Genomic DNA, 5,361 nt, shown 5'->3' with positions numbered 1-5,361 from the left:
GCTCTATACCGGTTACATCAGGCTCCACGGGCGTGGTATGCTACACTGACCGCGCACCTTCTTGACCACGGCTACAAGCGGGGAACGATTGATCAAACTTTGTTCCGGAAAAATGTCGGAAAGGATTTGATTTTGGTCCAGATATATGTTGATGACATCATCTTTGGTTCCACCAGTGCTGATTTGTGCAAAGAATTTGAGGGTGTCATGAAGAAAAGATTTGAGATGAGCTCGTTGGGTGAAATGATAACATTTCTTGGTTTACAGGTTCGCCAAAGTCCGACAGGAATTCTGTTGCATCAAGGAAAGTATGTTGAAGATATGCTGGCTAAGTTTGAGCTTCAAGATTCCAAGAGTGCTAATACTCCAATGGCAGAAAGACCGCTATTGTCATCTGATCTTGAAGGGAGTCCCGTAGATCAAACATACTATCGATCGATGATCGGTTCTCTGATGTATCTCACAGCTAGCCGTCCCGACATAATGTTTGCAGTCTGCCAATGTGCTCGCTTCCAGGCTAATCCTAAACTCTCTCATTTAGTTGCTGTTAAACGTATTTTTAGATATCTGAAGGAACAACCGAAGTTAGATCTTTGGTATCTCAAACAATCAGAATTTGATCTTTATGCTTTTGCTGATAGCAATTATGGTGGAGATGACATTGACAGGAAATCCACGTCAGCTGATTGCCAGTTTCTCGGAGATCGTCTAATCTCATGGCAATGTAAGAAACAACAAACAGTGTCCACCTCAACCGCCGAAGCAGAGTATGTTGTCGCATCCACTTGCTGCTCTCAGGTTATCTGGATGCAAAACCAGTTGCTGGATTACGATTTGGAATTTCTTGACACTCCCATTTTCTGTGATAATGATGTGGCTATTGCTATTGTGAAAAACCCAGTCCAACATTCTAAAACCAAGCACATCGATATTAAAATTCATTTTATTCGTGACTGTTTCGATCGAAAATTGATTCATCTTGAACAGGTCCACACCGATAATAACGTGGCGGACTTATTTACAAAACTGGCCGGAACAGAAAAATTTAATGTGCTTGTGAGTTTTCTTAAAATGCTTCATTTCGAGGATTGAGTCTTTTTGGGGATAAATTTGTACAGTTTTGTTGATTTTTGCACAAATTTAGGGGGAGAAAAATCAAAAAGACAAAAATAGTGTGTGTGCTTTGTTTTTTTATAAAAAATTAAAAAAAAATACAATAAAAGATTTAAAAACAATTTTTTTGAGCTTTTCTAGATTCATTTTCGCTTAAAATTATGTCAGTTGTTCAAGTTTGAAGGACATATACTTGTATATGGTTGGTCCGGTGTTCTACTTGTTGTTTCACAGGATAGCCATTTACCTAACGACTGAAAGCGCCCGTGGCGATTATGATGAGTTTTTGTGTTCTGTATTCTTTCACTTAAAATTATGTCGGTAACTCTGAGATGGAAGGACATGTGTATTCATGCATGTTTGGTCCGGTTAACCACTTGTGGTTACAATGGATAGCCATTTTCCTGAAATCATAAAGTGACTGGGGTGTCTGAATCCTTAACACGTGTGTTTTTCTTAACTCCTTGGGAAGTGATATTACTATTTAGTTAACGGCTTTTTGGAAGCTTTAAAATATTTTCAAATGAAAATTGATCCAACCTTTGGAAAGTGATAGATAAATTGTTTCTGTGTGCCTAACGGGTGAAGTAATTAAGCTTAAAAGGCTCTAGAACAGTCATAGATGTGTATGGTACTTTCCACGATGCGTAAAAGTTAAAGTGATATAAACTAAATTTGCTAAACTTAATGTCGAGAGTCATTTTGAAGACAGGTGCATGTCTCCGAATACATCTCTCTGAATGATAGGCAGAAAAGCAAATACCCAGTCATAAACGAGCCCGTTAGTGTCTTGATCACCAAAAAATATTGTATTATTAAGCTATTATTATTATTATTAAAAAATATAAATATATTTGTGATTTCAGTCACTTATTTCTATTTAAGTTATTTCATTTTCAAGGCTTAAAGGGTCCAACTAGAACTACATATATGGGGGCACACAAGTAAGTCCTGTCATGTCTCGAATGAAAGGCTTGTCAGTTTCCTGGCACTAAGTCCAACGTTCAACCTTAAAAAAAAAACTAAGCCTGCTTTGTATAAATTTCTTTAGATCAAGCACGAGGGGGTTGGAGTCAAATTGGGGTGATCTGGGGAAAGCCAGATACGCTTTGAGAAGAGACAGGAGGCATCACAGGTCCATGAGTGATGTCCATCTAAGCTTTATGCCTAACTGAACCTTAATCGTATCACTGATGCGATGAAACATCATGCTAAGTATGGGATACACGCTATCAATCTGTCTCTTAATGTCATAATAACGCTGAACATGAATCCTTGTGACCGCCTCTTAAACGATATGATTCCATGTTTGGATCTTTTCATAAAAGGGCGGCAGTTTTACAAAGAACTGAAATTTGATCCCGATTTAAATAAAAAATTATAAAGGGAGTTGTCTTACTTTTGTGTGGATTTATTTTTCTTGTTTTAGTTTTGCTTTTTATTTGGTTCTGTCTTGCATAGTTTTAAGGTCTCCTCGAAGTTACTCTCCTCGAAACATCCATTAATAATCTAGCCTTTCAACTTGGGCTTATCACAGTTGGGTTTTATCAAACCTTGTTGGGCTTTTCAATTTGTTAATAATCTGGTTTTTCAACTTGGGCCCTTCACGAGCCCAACTTCCATTTTGGTTCTCGGCCCGGGTTAAGGGTTTATAATGAAAGTTAAGCTAATTTTCACTATTATTCTATTGGTATCACTAAAAGCCTTCTCTCTATCAAGCATCTAAGCCGAAATCCTATTCATCTCCTCTAATCATCCTCAAAGTGTATTTCTTTGTTTGACAGGTATAATCAAAGGGGATATGAAATTCTGATTTTATCAGGGGATTAACTTAAGACTGTGAAACCGATTTCATGGAATCCATAAGCAATTTTTGGATATTCTAGGGTTTAGTGTGGATTTATATGTTTTCGGCTGTCCACCTCTATTCAATCTGCAGGTTTCATGGAGTTTTGGCTGAGTTTTCAGTAGATTGAAGATGAACTACACAAATTAAAAGAAGAAACTCAAGGGTTTTCTGTCCCCAGCAGTCAAAAGCTGTCAAAAGGGTTCTCGGTTGACTTTTGTTGACCGAGAACACCTTACACTGACAGAGAACTCATGTTCTCGGCCAAGATAACCGAGAACTCCTGTTCTCGGCTGTTTTGACTTCCATTGACCGAAAGGAGTTCATATTGACCGAAATCTCTTCTTCTGGGCCTCGTATTCTGCATCTGGGCCCAATTCTCACTGTTTGGATCAGATCATTACTAAGCTATGGACTTGGGATGTGTTGTATTTCTTTGTTGAACCTGTTCAAATTTTTAGCCAAAAACTTCCTTTAATCCATGGACAAATCTGTTAATTATTATCAAATTACCATATTGGATATCTAACTTGCTATGTTTGGTGCAGATATGGCTGATCAAAACCCGTTAAAGTTTGTGGATACTCATAATATAGCTGGTCACCTGTATGATCCACCATTGGCTCACAAGGAGTTCAAGTCGGTGATTGTTAGACTCAATACTTGCATGATCTCTCATGCTCTTCGTGAGAATCCTGTCATTTGCAAGAAGATGGTTACAGATTTCTGGAACAATGCAAAGATCAATTCTCAAGGGGCATATGGAGTTATTTCAATCGACTCCAAAATACAGATGAAGTCGGTCATTGTTACTGAATCCATTATCAGAGAAGTACTTCTGTTTGGGGATCAACCCGACTACCCAACAGAGTATTCTACTACTGAAATTACTGAAGTTCTCACAAGAATGGAATACGAAGGTACTTATCCACCAGCAAAGTCGGTCGTTGTTACTGAATGAGAATCCTACTACTGATATACAGATGAAGTCGGTCGTTGTTACTGAATCCATTATCAGAGAAGTACTTCTGTTTGGGGATCAACCCGACTACCCAACAGAGTATTCTACTACTGAAATTACTGAAGTTCTCACAAGAATGGGATACGAAGGTACTTATCCACCAGCGATCAAAAAGCTGTTTCACCTATACTGGAGATACCTACTTCACACGTTCTTTACATGTATCTCGGGAAGAAAGGGGGTTCAGATGAAATCAGTCACACCCAAATGTCTGTCGTTGCTGCTCTGATCATGGGTTGGAATTACAACTATTCCAAGTTCGTTTTCAATTAAATGATGAGCAATGTAAGGGCAAAAAAGAAGAAGATGTTCTTGATGTATCCAAGGTTCTTACAGATGATTTTTTATTCTCATTACACCGACTTGGTTAAAACTTTTGAGAAATTATATATGAAGTCTATGGGACCCAATTCCTTTGGGTTAATGAAGCAGTCAAGAAAGGGAGCCAAAGTGGTTTATAGAGGATTGAAACCCCTAGTAAAATTCGGTCGTTTTGCTGAGACCGAAGCTGAGCCCGTTGTAGCTCAGGTTGCTGACGATCATGTGGCACCCACTCAACCACGTGCCGCTACATTTGAGATTTCTGATGATGAAGAAGATGAAGAAGAGCACCGTCAGCCAAGTACTCTTACAGATGATGAAAGATTAAAAGCCCTCGAAGCTGCTAAAGTCTTATTTCAGTCAACTGCTCGGAAGCCTCCTCTGACAGTTACTGAAAACACTGAGGAAGACTATGTTGAAGAACCAACTGCTGATCTCATTCATCGTAAACGAAAAAGGGATGACTTGAGATCTAGCAAGTTGGACAGTGAAGTTGAAACAACCATAGTTACACCAACACCCACACCCACACCAGCACCAGAATCAACCACCAGTCCTCAACAACACACCGATAACCTAGAATCGCATGCTCCAGAATCACAAACTGAACCTGCTGCACCTACTACTGAGCCATCATTTATGGAGTTGTTGTCTAGCGATTTTGGTGATGATTTTGATTTTGAAACAAATATTCCGCATATTGATACTGCAGATATTCCCTCTGGGTCATCAGGTCAAATTGATCAAGGTCAGTCAAGTTCAAGTGTTTCAAAAAAGGTTGCTCAAATCCTTGCTATGCAGGAAAATTATTTTCAGAACAAAAGAAAGGGAGTGGTTCTTGAGAATGCTCCTGTGGATGTTCAGGCATTACAACGTCGAGTTTTTGAGCTCGAGCAGGATTCAGTAATTAAAGATGTTCGTATTCAGGAACTTGAGGCTAGCAACTCAGATAAAGACTCCAAGATTAAAGAGCTGCAGTCCGGCATGGGAGGTTTAACAGCTATGTATCTCGATCTCCAACAAAAGCTATTTCAGAAGTTTAGAGATGAGTTCAAAAGTA

This window comes from Bidens hawaiensis, unplaced genomic scaffold (genome assembly GCF_021521415.1).
Source record: "Bidens hawaiensis isolate Kalapana, Puna unplaced genomic scaffold, B.hawaiensis_p1.1 tig00053241_1, whole genome shotgun sequence".
Classification (NCBI taxonomy): Eukaryota; Viridiplantae; Streptophyta; class Magnoliopsida; order Asterales; family Asteraceae; genus Bidens; species Bidens hawaiensis.
Note: the sequence above shows the minus strand (reverse complement) of the source record.